Source organism: Cannabis sativa, chromosome X (genome assembly GCF_029168945.1).
Source record: "Cannabis sativa cultivar Pink pepper isolate KNU-18-1 chromosome X, ASM2916894v1, whole genome shotgun sequence".
Taxonomy (NCBI): domain Eukaryota; kingdom Viridiplantae; phylum Streptophyta; class Magnoliopsida; order Rosales; family Cannabaceae; genus Cannabis; species Cannabis sativa.
The window spans coordinates 83,160,162-83,176,501 of record NC_083610.1 but is presented as its reverse complement, the minus strand read 5'-3'; positions in this window follow the sequence as shown (position 1 = coordinate 83,176,501).

Here is a 16,340-nt window from a genome sequence, read left to right as displayed (position 1 = left end):
CGAGAAAAACAAATACTACCAATTATCCTAGGGGCAACAAGAAACGATGAGTTAAACAAGAAAGGAATTTTATATGGGATCTTACCATAAGAACAGAAGATGACATGCGATTGATAAGAAAACATGATGTAGAAACGGAATCGGTCCAAAAATGTAGGAACATGCATTTGAAATAAAAAAGTTCATTTTAAGAAGATATCTATTTTTACATTCTGTTGCACTATTTTAGGATTTAGTATCAACGTAAGAAGTTTCATGAAATATACCGCTAAAGACCATATAAGAATGAAACTGAGCAAATGTATATTTCTTGAAAAAATCACTTTGCAAAGTACAAAATAAAAAAAAATTAAATTGATTTTTAATCTTAGCACAAAATACACAAAATATAGAAAACAACCCAGAACATTTTTTTTTATTAAATATAATCAAATTACATGATAATAATAATCTACAAAAGTAACAAAGTACTTGAATCGAGGTTCTAACAAAATAGGAGGACTCCAAACATCAGCATGAACTAATTCAAATGGAACACTAGCACATTTATTGACTCGAGGACTCGAACTAAGACAATATTTGACAAATTGATACGACTCACAATCTAATAAAATAATCTCACTATATTGAGGACAAAATTTCTTTAACAAAAGAAGGGATGGATAACTCAATCGAAAATGAGCCTTAAAACGATTTCGCTAAAAAAAACAATAGAAGTTGGTGGCATGGATCGAGAGCATAAAGGCCGCAAGATTCATGTCCTTTACCAATAATCTTTTTCATCATAAGATCCTGAAATAAACAATGATCGGAAAAGAATGATATGTAACAATTTAGATTACAAGTGGGTTGACTAATACAAAACAAATTAAAGGATAAATTTGGTAAGTTTAAGACTTGTGAGAAAGGAATGAAAGGTTTAGGAGTAATTTTTCCAAATCCAAGAACATAAGAAGATGGTGACCCATTAGCTAAGGTAACAGTAGAAGTGGAACTATGAGACTGAAAAGTAGAATGAAGACAGGAATTTCCTGTCATGTGATATGTGGCGTCAAAATCAATGACTCTTTTTGAGGATGAAATAGAAGGCATGCATTAGATATACCTGAATCGATAATAGCAATGACAGAAGGAGATGACGACTTAAGTGATTCCCAGTAACGTGAGAACTTGGCAAATTCATTAGCAAAAATGGACCGATTTGTCAGGTATGTTACTAGTGCTTGCAACATTCGTGAACTAACTTTATTGGTTTTTATATTGTAATTTCCTACACTCAAACTTTATGGTTTGGTGTCTTACGATAATTACACATAATATCTCTAGTATCCGGTGTTTAAGTTTCAAATCCTTGAGAACTGCCTCCCCTATGTCCACTTAGGGTAGAATTTTTTTTACAACTTTCAAAAGCACTATTAAGTGAAGTAGACTGAGTAGTTTCTGTACGAAAAACAAGACCAAAGACGTCTTGTGAATAAAAGATATCAGACCCTGATAGAACTTGTGACTTTGCAGAATTAAATTTAAATGAGAAGAAGCTCGTGTTGGAAAGCAAGAGAGAGAACCACGATCGCCAGCCACACACCCACCATGACTGAACCATGATCAGACCATGAAGAGAGAGAGAGAGAGAGAGAGAGAGAGAGAGAGAGAGAGAGAGAGAGAGAGAGAGAGAGAGAGAGAGAGTGATGAAAAGAGAAAGAGCTCGAGGGTGGAAGTTTAGCACGAGCGGGTTTTGTGGGGTCAAATTAGAAGGCTTGTGGTGGTAGCAGTGTGTGTCGCGGTCGGCCAATGGGGTGGCCCGGCTGGCCATGTTTTGGCACCGTCCAAAAGAGATGAGAGGGAGACACCGAGAGAGACACGAGACAGTAGGGAAAGAAAGAATTGGATTAGGGGTTTTTTCTTATTCTTTTATACTATGTGCCACCCTAAATTAGAGGTTATAAAATTGTAAAATGTGAATTAGAGATAAAGTTTGTTAGAATCAATCACAACATTGTAAAATGTTCAAAACAACATGTTAAATAATCAAGTAGGTAATTCGTGTATTTAAATTTTTTCTTAGAGATTGAATTTCCTTATCAAATAAGTACGAAAGTAAACTTGTACAAAAGAGAGTTGTGAGGGATTCTCAAGAAACGATAACTATCAAAATTATGCACACCAGATTTTTCCATTATATATTTTTAACAAAATATTATGTATATTAGGGGTGTTTACTAAGTATTCGATCCGATCCAATCCGCACGATCCAATCCAATCCAATCCGCAAAATGCGGATATCCGCACTTGTGCGGATTGGATTGAAAAATCTAAAATCCGCACTTGTGCGGATTGGATGTTGTTTGACCTCAAAAAGTAACAGATCCAATCCAATCCGCACTTAATTATATATATTTTTAAAAAATTATAATATATAATATATATTAATTTTCTAGTAATATTAAAAAAAAAAACGGGAAATTTGATTTTCTATACTTAGAAAATAAAATTTTTTTTTCCCTAAACCAAAAATTTAAAACCTAAAAAAACTATTCCTTTTTTTTCAAAACCCCAAAAATACCCCCCTCACAATATTCTCTCTCTCTGCATCATCTCTCTCTCCCTCTATCTCACCCCAACCGCCCACCCTCACCCGAACCACCCTCACCCACCCACGTCAACCCCAACGCCGATCACCACCCTCACCCCCGTCGACCACGACCCCAACCCCTCCGACCCCAACCCCAACCCGAAAGAGCAACCCCAGTCCGACCCCAACCCGTCCGACCTCTATCTCTGAAACTTTTTTTTTTCCTGCGATTTGAGAGAGGGAAGAAGACAGAGGTCCGATGGTCAGACCTTGGGGTCCGACCGTCTTTTAATTTTTTTTTTTTCTGCGATTTGAGAGAGAGAGGAAGAAAGAGGTCCGACCGTCTTTTAAATTTTTTTTTTTCCCCGCGATTTGAGAGAGAGAGGAAGAGAGAGGTCCGATGGTCGGACCTTGGGGTCCGATGGGTCCGATTGGTCGGACCCCATCGGACCCCATGGTCCGACCATCGGACCTGGGGTGTGGGATTCTTGGGACCGACCGAAATAGAGAGAGAAAGAGAGATGCTGTGAGAGTTTGGGGGTATTTTTGGGGTTTTGAAAAAAAAGGTATAGTTTTTTTAGGGTTTAAATTATTGGTTTAGAAATCAAATTTTTTGATTTTCTAAGTATAGAAAATCAAATTTCCCAAAAAAAACACAAACTTCTAATTTATTAATCTTTTTTAGTAATATATTGAGTTAGTGTATTTTATTTGTTTTATAATAAAAAATACTAGAAAAATTATTCTATTCACACATACACACAAATTTAAATATATATACTAACTTATTTATTTTAGTAATAAATACATATATATTTTAGTGTAAATTACATATTGACATATATGTATATGGGTTTGATTTATATATAAATGGAGATGGAAATAGATTATTATTGGAGATTAAGAAACAATAGTTTTTTTTTTTAATTTTTTTTCTGTGAAATATTAAATAATTTATTATTAAAAAAATAACCGATCCAAAATAACCAATCCAATCCGCACTATTGCAAATTGGATTGGATCGGATTTAAACTATTATGCGGATCGGATTGGATCTAAAATATGAAATCCGCACTTAGTGCGGATTGGATGTTGTTTGACCAAAAAAATACGGATTGGATCGGATGAACACCCCTAATGTATATTTTAAAGTTAATTTTATCTTTTAGTTTGCATGATATTTGTATCAAAATGTTATACAAAGACATAAAGGAAGGTAAGTGTTTTTTTTTTTTTTTTTTTTTTTGAATATTTTGTTTGTTTAAGACTAGACCCATTTTTTTTTATTAAAAAAATAGTTTTAAATCAATTATGTAATTTTTTATGTATAGTTTCAAAAAAAAAAAAAAAAATCAATAGTTCCAAAACATAATCAAAAACCATTAACCAAAACTAAAAATAAACTAAATATCAAATTTCTTAGATCGAAACTGATGGCTTAGCAGAAGAAAGTCTGGACCTTTTCTTAGCCAAATTAATATAGGCCACCCTCTTCTTCTTATCAGCAATTCTAGCCCTCTTCCTCTGCAAAGTCAATGGAGTAACTAACAAGCCTCTGAATCTTAGTTAAGTGTTAACATATTTCCTAACATCATCGTCCTTCGAAAGATTAAACAACTTACGGATTTTTGAAGCCCTCTTTGGACCTCTCATTCTAGGTTTCTCGATATCAGTCAATCCAGGAAGATCATTCTCCCCTTTCTTCACAATAACCAGATTCAAAATCAAGAGATCTTGACTGACGATACAACCACGGACTGATTTCCTCCTTCGCTAGCTCTCCGGTACGCCTTCCGACACCACGGAAACAAGGAGTTCCACGGTGGAGCAAGAGGCGGACTCGGCCTGGAGTCAACACTCCCAGCTATTGGGAAACACTTTAGAAAAAACGTTACCAATCCAAGAAAAAAAAAAGTAATTTATTAACGTTTTTTTTATAAGTATATTTATTAAGGTTTGAGAAAAATCTGAGAGGATTTTTGATGAAGATGCACATAGGGTAATTGTTAAGGAAGTTGTTTTAGAATACTGAAAAGTATTATATACTATGATTGATAAAAGGTTTTTATAAGTGATTTATGAGGTGTTCTTACTTTATGAATACTCATGTTAACATTGATACTTTCTATTTTTTTTTTTTTGAAGGAAAATGGTAACTTTATTAATAAGAAGATTCAACCATTACAATAGAAAGAAAATCAGGAGGAACATCATCCTCACTAAAAATACGATCTGGATACAAACAAGAGCTGCGAGCAAGACAATGTGCAGCTTTGTTTACAGAACGTTTAACAAAATTAATTGAGACTAACGGCAAATCGGCCAAAAGAGAACGACAAACCGCCACCTGAAGGCCAAAAGGAGAAGGTATCTCCACCGTGCTTTGGACTGCCTGAACAACGACCAAAGAATCGGTTTCAATCTCAACGGGTCCCCAATGTTTCCTCTTTATCCAACTTAAGGCCTCCTTAACCCCTACCAATTCAGCCATAGCCGAATCCACACACCCCACTCGTAAAACTGTGAAGCCTTCAATGAATCGACCCTGAGAATCCCGGGCCACCCCTGCCGCTCCAAATCGACCATCACTTGCAAAGATTGCACCATCGACATTAACCTTAATCTTTCCCATAACTGGTTTCACCCAATGCTCTAAGTCCTCTCTTGAACCCGTAGGAACAAGTAGAGACCCCATTCTCCTTTGTTGAGCATTTCTCCATTGATTAAGGACTACTCTTGCCAATAGAATAACCTCCGTCGCTGACATTGATTTGTCCCGCCAAACCACCTCATTTCGGGCATACCAAATCGCCCAAAGAACCATGAGCAATTCTTCCTGGGCCGTGGTTGAGTGTTGTAGCAGAATGTGGCTAAACCAATTCCAAAAAGACTCCATAGGCGTATGACTCCAATTTAGAACCGAAAGATGCCAACAAGACCGTGCAAAAGAACATTGCACCAACAAATGGTAAATGGTCTCAGGCCCCTGGTTACACATAGAACAGGCTTGGTCTAGAGGAATATGTTTGGTGGTAAGTTGAACCTTAGTAGCCAAACAACCAGATAAAGCACGCCACATGAGTTGGTGCACTTTGGGAGGGACATGAAGCTTCCATGTAATTTTCCATATCTTAATCTCAGACTCACTAGTATTAGTGATCTCTGAATGGTGCAGCAACCGATATGCCTCCCTCACAGTATAGAACCCATAAAGATCCTTATGCCAATTCCAAGTATCAATAGGAGTCTCCTGATCAATGTTGGTTCGAATGATAATCTCTTTATCTCGGTCATTGAAAATATCTGACACCACCTCTAAATCCCAAGCCCGTTCTCCTACCACCATGAGATTATTAACCGTCCATGTCTCCATACCATTAGCTCTAGAAGTAACCCACGGTTGAGAATCATCCGCAAGCCAAGGGTCAAATTGGACACTAATATTCGTACCTGGACCAACCCCCCGACGAGCTCCCTCCTTAATTAAAGCTTGCGTTTCAAAAATACTCTTCCATATGAAGCTAGGATTCGGCCCAAGAGAAGCACTCAAAAAAGAACCTTGAGGATAATATCGGGCCTTATATACCCGACTAACGAGAGAATGAGCATTTGTAACTAACCTCCAAGCTTGTTTTCCCAACATGGCTAAGTTGAAATCCCGCAAATCTCGAAAACCAAGCCCCCCATGATGCTTATGGCGGCACAGCTTCCTCCAACTCACCCAACTTACCCCACGGTTCTGATTGGATCCCGAACTCCACCAATATTTGCTCATCATACCCTCGAGCTTATTACAGGTTTCCACCGGAAACAAGAAAACAGACATAGCATATGTAGGAAGAGATTGAGCCACTGTTTTAATCAATACCTCTTTTCCAGCTTTTGATAGCAAGCGACCTTCCCAACTCTGAATTCTCTTCTGCATCTTATCCTTCAAGAAGCCAAGAATAGCATTCTTATTACGGCCCATGATACAAGGAAGGCCAAGATACAAACTGTTTTCAGGAGCTTCATTCATTCGAAGAAGATTACACATCTCTTGTCTAGAGGCCGAAGTTGTGTTGAGGCTAAAGAAAATAGTAGATTTAGAGTAATTCACACACTGACCTGAGGCTTGTTCAAATAGTTGAAGCAGAAGAAGAACACTACGAGCCTCCCTATCAATAGCCTTACAATAGATATAGCAATCATCCGCAAACAACATATGAGAAATTATGGGGGCACCATTACACACACGGCACCCATGAAGAGCTCCCCGAGCTTCAAATCTCTTGATGAGAGAAGAAAATCCTTCAGCACACAAAAGAAATAAATAAGGAGAGAGCGGATCTCCCTGTCTAATACCCCTTCCAGGAACAATTGGCCCCATCTCACGACCCCCATGAGTAATAGTGTACGAAACCGTTGAGACACAGTGCAAAATGAGATCAACCACCCGCGCATGAAAGCCCATTTTTAGCATGATATTCTTAAGAAAAAGCCACTCAACACGGTCATACGCTTTACTCATATCAAGCTTAAGAGCCATATAACCTTCCTTTCCAACTCTTTTCCGCTTGAGATAATGCATTACCTCAAACGAAATCATAATATTATCAGTTATAAGACGCCCGGGAATGAAAGCACTCTGATTCTCTGAAATGACTGCAGGAAGAACATGCTTCAATCGATTAGCTAGAACCTTGGAGCAAACCTTGTAGAGGACATTACAAAGAGCAATCGGGCGCATGTCACCCATAGTAATGGCATTTTTCTTCTTAGGGATCAACACTAAATTAGTATGATTAAGACCAGTAGGCAACTGTCCAAATAAGAAAAAAGAGCGGACCTGTTTGATGACGTCATTACCCACAATTGCCCAACACTTTTGATAAAAACCTGGAGTCATGCCATCGGGTCCAGGGGATTTATCAGGGTGCATCTGAAATAGAGCATCTTTCACCTCCTCATCAGTCAAAGGTCGCAAGAGAGAATCATTCTGAGTTGAAGTCACAGTAGCAGAAATCCCATCAAGAACATCATCCATAGTACAGTTGGAGCTAGTAAACAGGTTCTGGAAGTAAGAACACATGACATCTGATAGACCCGATTCCCAGTCAACCCAACTCCCATCTTCGCATTGGAGTTTATCAATAGCATTCATACGGCGCCTAGAAGAAGCCGTTGCATGGAAAAATTTGCTATTTTTATCCCCTCCTGAAGCCACAATTGTTTAGATCGTTGACGCCAAAACACCTCCTTCTGAGTAAGAACTTCAAAAAGTTCTGTCTCAGCTTCCTTATATTTAGAAATAGCATCAGGATCCCTACCTTGCTTCCACCGCCTCACCTCCTTCTTCCAATATTTTATACGAGAAGCAAAATTACCCGAATAATCTTTGCCCCAAACCGAAAGAGATTCCCCACACCGTTGTATTTTCTCTTGGATACCCGCTAGATTATACTCCTCCCAACACTCCTTTACCACCTGATAACACAGAGGTTCCCGAAGCCAGCAATTTTCAAAGCGAAATTTGCGACTCCCGGAAGCTATATTATGCCGAACCAAGTCAAGGAAAATGGGACAATGATCAGAAGAAGATACCTCGAGATTAATAAGTTTAGCTCGTGGGAACAGTTGGAGCCATCTATCTGTCACCAGAGCACGATCTAAACGGACCTCTATCCAATTATCGGTTCCCCGACTTTTCTCCCAAGTGAACTGATGTCCCACAATATCTAAGTCAATTAACCCGCACTCCTGAATAGTGTCTCTGAAGCCATCAACTAACCAGTTTGGATAGGGATGTCCCCCTCTTTTGTCCTCTTGAGACAAAACATTGTTCATATCACCAATTACACACCAAGGATGAGTGTTTCCGCGGGCCAAAGTCCGAAGTTGTTCCCAAGAAGCCCCACGCAAGCTTCTTTTAGACTCCCCATAGAACCCCGTAAGACGCCGCTCCCCAACATCACTAGGCCGAACCTCTACATCAACAAAATTTGTGGCATAGTTCAACACTTTGACCTCTTCCTTATTCCTCCAAAGTAAAGCAACTCCCCCGCTCCTACCACATGCATCAACTGCAAACAGACCCTCAAACTTCAACTTAACTCGAACTCGCTCCAATACATCCTTACGACACAAAGTTTCACATAAAAAGATATAATCTGGTTTCCGATGGGCCACAGTATCAAATAGGAATTGTATCGCTCGTGGGTTGCCCATCCCACGACAATTCCAACTTAAAGTACTCATAATGCCCGGTGGGCCTGGACACCAGGACCCACCTCGAACTCGTTTTTTGAGAGTCCATTAACATCCATATCAGCACTATCCTCCGCATCCATGTCAACATAATCAGGCCCACCAACCCCGTCATGTTGGCGTCTTCTTTTAGACTCAGCAGAAACCCCCCGGCTTCCTAGTCCTCCATGTGGGCCGATAATTCCACCAAGGAAGAGAGAAGGCTGATCTCTCCCACTTGGCGCATGATTTCCAAACACCACCGACTTTCCTCTTTTATTGGCACTAGACTTGGAAACATTATGCTTATTTCCATTAATACTCACATTCTCATTAAGAGAAATATTCCCCTCATCCACCAAATCCGGGATATCATTAACCATCTTTGACTGCGGGTGATTTTCAAATTCCAAACACGGTAACTTACCAGATTGCATGGCTGCCCGATCGTCCTCCTCCACACTACGCATCGGGGATGCATGGCCAAATTGCTCCTCAGCCTCCGTACCCGTACGCAGATACTGAGAGCTTAATAAATAGTTTTTCCTCCGTGGTTGCGCACGCATGAAACTCCCATAGGGTTTAACAATCTCATCCTCAGGTGTATCAAATAGCTTTGGACAAAAGTTTTCCGAATGACCTATCAAACCACATATAGAGCAAAATGTCGGAGCAAATTCATATTTAAAATTGGCATAAAACCACTCACCACCCGTTTTCTTAAGCTTCATTCGTCGTTTTAATGGGACATCAATGTTCACCGTCACTCTGACACGTAGATAATCCCGCCAAAGACCATTATAGTTTTTAGGATCCGATTCAACAAATGATCCAATGTAGTTAGCAGCTGTAGAGACAATCTTCTCCGTCATAAACCCCGTAGAAAGACCGTGAATCTGCACCCACATATCAAGTTGATTAAGCTTTACAGACTTCGGGTCTCCACCTCGTGGAACTCGACCAAATATCAATGGTAACCGGTTGAATGTCCAAGGACTGCCATTAATAACACGCTTGATATCGATCTCCTGGTAAAACTGAAATAGGAAAAGATTCGACCCCAGCTCCTTGACAAACAATCCTTTACCCGGTTTCCACAATCCAGCCAACGTGTGCTTCATGGCTTCAAAATCCAACGATCTCGCGTTCAAAAACCTCCCCACCAAACACCAATGATCATCCACCAGAATTGTCTCTTCAACGTCATCCTCAATCTCGAACCCACACTCTTCCTCATCCTCCAGTTCAATATGACCATACTGATCTTCCATGTCCTCCATGGCCATGCTAGTCGAAGCCATTAAAACCAGAAAAATAAACCCCAGAAACCGAGAGAGATCAAACCCACTACATACGTACCCCTGAAAATTCTGGAAATAAATTAAACTCAACAAAAAATCTCACCCTCTACACCGTGCGCCACCAATGAGACGCCAAACACCCCGTCGATTGGCCCTGAACAAACGCAGAGAGAACGCAGCAAAAACGGACGTGAACCAATCGCAGTCGTGAGAAAGCAGAAAGCCGTCCCAGTCGGAGCAGAAAAAATCCCGACGCAATACCCCGCCACAGACGTGAGCAATCCGACCTTCTTGAACCTTTGAGAACCGGTGAGGAACCTGCAGACCCGACGTGCTCCACCGATGAAGCCTGAATACTCGGAAACAGAATAACAAACTAGACGCTGGGAACCTTCGAAAATTTTAGAGAGAAAACATTGACCATGCCAGCTGGCAAGACTTCCACGATACTTTCTATTTTTTTAATTTTCATGTTCGTAAAAAAAGAAACTAGTTACTAGTTAATTATCTGTTACTTCTTTATACAATTTTGAATGCAAGGAAAAGTTGGTCGATATGCACCAGTGTTCGAGAAGTACCAGTAAAAAGCAGAGTAATAATTTCACTACGATAGTTAGAAAAGAAACCCAAAAAATAACATTAACAAAGTGTTATTATTGAAAAATTAGTAATATTAAAATGTAATATTTCTTAATATGTAACATAACAATAATGTAATTAAAAATGTTATTATATGAATATAACATAAAAGAAATGATAACATTAGAAAATAGTGATTATTAAGAAATTATAACAACATAAACATGTAATATATCTTCATATATAACATGATAATAATGTAATTAAAATCTATACCATTACATTTTGAAAATGTTATTAATAAATGTAACATAATGAACCATAACACTAAATTAATGTTAACTATTTATAATATATAACACCAAAATAATGTTATAATATGCTATTTAATTACATGAGTTGTCTTAACAGTTGTTAAAATGTTATAAAATACATTTAATTATACTTTTTCAGTATTATCGTAAATATTTTTTTTGTAGTGGAGATACGTGTTAACATATTTCCTAACCTCATCGTCCAAGGAATCACCACTAACTTCATGTGAGATTCTTTTGTCGAAGAACGCTCTTAACTTCTGGTTGTCATCTGTTAATTCTATTTTTGGCATATTTAATTGACAAAAATATTTTATTATTCTTTGTATAATTTCGGCTGGTATACTTTAATATAGTTTCCTATTTGGTGTATTCAAACTTGAAAGGAAAGTTGTCTAACTTTCCTATTTTTGGAAAAAAATGTAAAAATGGTAAGTTTGGTTACCCATTTCATTTTTATCTAACCAGCTGTGTAATCTGATCTTGTGTTGAGTTTTCCATTTTCTCAGATCAGATTTCTTGAAGAGAAAATCGGAGCTAAACTTTCCTTTTCTATAAAAGGAAAGTTGTAGTTACTGCCCACGATTCTGTAGGTACAGAAACGGAAATTCCTGGACTGATTGAAGAATTATTTTAGGAAAGTTTCTAGTGGGTTGAGGTCTTGTTCAGACCGAATATAAGATGTCTATGAGATGTACATTCATTATAAATACATCCTATAGCTGCTAGGTTTTGTTATCTCTTTCACACACTTAGAATTGTATTCATATCTTAAGGAAAGAGTGTCTTTGTTTTGTTAAACTCTTTTATTCACTTTCATATCTTAAGAAAAGAGTGTCTTTGTTATGTAGAGAAGAGTTGTTCTACTTTTACTCTGTTTATTTGTTGTTTGTATTGTCTTGAGTCTGTATTCAAGTCTACAACGAAGAAGAACATCAGTGCACCTTCGGGAGAAGGTATTTACAAGCTTTCGGGAGATTGCTTTTGAAGTCTTGCCTCTTATGAGAATTGGGAGTCTTCTCTAGAGAGTCCATGAATTAGAATTTTGCACATGGCCATTAACGGTGCAAGAGCGAGACATTCGGTCTCAAGTGAGCATTAGCGAGGGTGTGTGTGTTATCACCGGTTTGTATTAAAGGAATAATGGTTCAATGCTACGGCAACCAAAATTTCATCAAACTTTGTGGTAACTACACTAAGGTAAAATTCAAGTCGAAAGACATTTTACCTAATGCACCTAAGCAAGATTTCTTTAGAAGTGTGTATTTAGTCAATCAAAGTGGGGGAATGTTATATTTTGATATAATATTTTTGATTGATTAAATAAATGTTACAAATGTTACAAGTTTGTTACTAAAGAGATAATATTTAATCTAGTGGGGGATTGTTATATTATTTATAATAATATAATATATAGATTAAATATGTGTAATAAACTAATAATATGTAACATATGACTATATTAGTTGTCATCTTTTTGTAACATTTGGGGAGTTGTTACTATGAGTAACCTCCACTATTATCACCAACATTAAGAGTGTAAAAGATGTTACACACCTTTATTTGAAATTCTTAATGCTATAGGAGTTATGGTGTGTGTAAGAGTTACATTTGAGTCCATAACATCTATAGGGGTTATGAGTTTGAATTTCAAATGGTGATATCCTAAACACTATATAAAGAGGTCTAAGGTGCTCATTTTGGAGAGGAAGTTTTTTATCAAAAAAGCACTTTGCTAGAAAACCCTAAGGCTTGATAATTCCCAAAACTATTTCCTAGAGAGTTCCCTTAGTGCTTAGAGATAGGGGGAAATAAGCTTTTGGACAAAGGTGTAATACCTTGTTCAAGTCATGGTGATCCCTACTAATCTACACTCAAGGTTGTGAGTGAGTGTTTATATATATATATATATTATTCTCTTGTTATATATACATATATTATATTACATGTGTTATAATCTTCTCTTCTACCTTTTATATATATATATGTAATATATATAGTGTATATATATGTATTGTAACATATATTTAATCAATCTATTATTTTAGTCCTTGTATTATTTTACAATAGAGTTGTAATAAATCTTGATTTTCTTCCATTGTTATAAAATCTCTAACAGAAACCACGTACAAAAATCTTGTGTGTTTTTACTTTTATGCACTGTTTGTTTTTCTGGGTTTCTCTGGAGTTACAGAGTTGTTTTCTGTAACTACGGAAAAACTGTTTTCAGTACCAGTTTCATTATTGCGCATTTAATTAATCACTTAATTAAATAATCAAACTGGGAATATTAAAATACGGAATATCATCATCGATTTCAAGTTTCTTCTGGCACCCGGTGTTCGGATTGGCGATGTTGAACTTCATGTTTGCAGAGGCGCTACTCTCTTCATTCGCTCCTGAAGAAACTTCTCAAACCCTTGATCGTTTTAGATAATGATACATTGTTGATGCTAATGCTTACATTAAATTTTATGTATTTTAATTTAATTGGTAATAGATTTCACATTTGCTATTACCAGTGTATAACATTTGCTATTATCCTTCTGAGAAGGAATATCGTACTACTTCGAGGAGAGAGAAGAAACTTCACTCCCTTTGGATTCTTAAAATAGAGATTATGAAAGTGAATCTTGTTTTAGAAAAACTTAAAAATCGTTTGAGAATAATTCTATATTTCTTACACAAGTTCACTTGGTCCACCATTGTATATAATATACTCTACAATAAACATTAAAATATATGTATATATGATGTGGGACTGTGGAGTCATGTTTATATATTAGTCACCTGTATATATCCTTAGTAATTAGTATTCCATTCCTATGATAAACCAAAGCATAGAATTGGTTTGCATTGGGATGAAGTCAAAACCAAAATCAATTAATGGCTGATATAACTACGTGTTTGGGCAACTTGCTTCACTTGGCGTGTGATATTTCCAGACAAACTATTTATTTATTATATACACTTCTCAATAAGTGTTACTTATTAATGGTTACTAAAAATAATGATAATGTAACAAGTTATTTTCTTTTCTAATAAATTTATATTCATTATTTTCTTTTTGAAACGCAAAAATTTTAAGAAGAAAACTTGATTTCTGGTTTGAAATCGAAACTAAAACCAATAACATCGATTCTAAAAATTTATGCATCACAAATTCTAACACATTAGCATTAGTTATGCACTTAGAGCATCTCCAATGGAGTGTCAAAAAGGTAGTGTATTATTTTATTTTAGCACATTTAAAAAAAATTATACTCCAATGATGTTCTAAAAAGTGTGTTAAATTTGACACATGCTAAAAGTTGTACTAAATTTGTCACAAGATATAATATTGTGCCAAATTTAGCCTACAATAAATGTTATTTTTTTTATTTACTATAATGTCACTAATTATTATGATTTATTGACTTTTACTAAACTTTATTTACTTTATTTATTATATTACCTTTATTTAAATAATAAAATAATAAATTTTGTGTATTCTCAATAAAATATAAAATGACCATCAATATAATTAATTATTTTTTCTTTATTTTGCATTTTCTGCATTGGAGCACGAGCACAATTATAAATAGTGGACTAAATATAACACAAACTCATTTTTTGTGCCAAATTTAGTACAAATTTTAAATTTTATATTGGAGATGGTCTTAGGCTACTAGAGTTCCTTGTACATTAAATTTGAGATGGTCTTAGCATTAGTGATGTGAACTGACGTTGTTGATTTAATTCTAGTCAATAATGTTAGTCAACGTCACTAATCGACGCTAAAAGACCTTTTTTATATAGTGCTTCATATGTATATATATTTTTTTCTGGAACATATAAATATATATAATTTAATAGAAGTAAATAATACACTTTCAAATTTAATCAGTATTATGTGTGCTTTTTCTACCATTTATATATCAAGAGAGATAAATTGATGTATTTTATATTTATTTATAAATTATTCAAAAAAAAAAATATAAAAAAAATACATATCTATATGTTTATATAAATGAAAGCAAAAAAATAAATCAGGTGGCATTTTATATGATTTTTTTTTCTATATTTACTAATTTGTTAGACTTTATCATTTTAGGAAAAAAATTTGGATATAAATGTTTTAGAAACAATCCCACATTATTTAAGAACTATTTTTTATGTTGTCCTATATAGTATAAATAAGTCTATTAATTTTTATTTTTAATTGTCACAAATTTAATTTTTTTTCACATATAATAATTTTATTATACAATCCAATATTGTGTGATTTTTATGGTTTTGAGATCTTGCATAGTGGTTGCGGTTTAAAAAATTATAAACACTTCATGTGCAGTTTGGTTTGAAAAACTAGACAAAAACTATACTGCCCGCACCGTGAACATCCTTAACTGTAAGTGGATGTTTAATTTTTTGTAATTGGATTGGATTGGATTTGTTCGTTGTAATTGGATTGGTTCAGTGTAATTAGATCATAAATTAGATCACAATTGTTATTGAGAGTTAGGAAGAGAAAATTTTAATGTTAGATTAAAAATACTTGATTACAATTAGACCCAGTGTAATATTATACTTTATTTTGTGAAAAATTATATTTAAATGGGTAATTTGCGGCAAAACCTCCTAAAGTGGACAGGTTTTTGCAACTAACCCCCTAATTTAAAATTTTGGTGGTAAAACTACCTAAACCACTAGTCCGTTAGCAGTTAGCCCTTTCCATCCATTTTTGGCTGTTAAGTGCTAGGTTGGAATGTCCACGTGTACACAGTGTACACGTGGCACAATTTTATTAGTCCACGTAAATAAATATATAAAAAAATAAAAAAATTAATTATTTTAAAAATAAAAAATAAAAAAATTTCTTTTTCTTTAAAAATTAAAAAACAATTTTAAAAAAATAAATTAAAAAAAAAAACCTAATCCCTCATTGTCTCTCTCTCTCTCTCTCTCTCTCTCTCTCTCTCTCTCTCTCTCTCTCTCTCTCTCTCTCTCTCTCTCTCTCTCTCTCTCTCTCTCTCTCTCGTTGTCCTACTGCCGCCCCCTCCTCCTACTCCTTCTTCTTCTTCTTCATGCTCAGTTGGGGGGGCCTTATGGCCGGTACCATTGGGAAGAAGAGACTCAACAACCGCCAACCAAAGCGACGCCAACCGAGACCTCCTTAGTCCAAGCTCCGACCTGGCCACTCTCATCAGCCGATTCGCCAACATTGACGCAACCTTCGCCACCACACGCCAGGCCAACTGCCCTTTCTCCGGTGGCGATACCAACCTTGCTCCCTTCGACGCCACCCAGAGGTGGAGGCTGTGTTGGCATTTTCTTCCAACTCTTTGATTGGAACCGAAGGTTCGCCAAGAA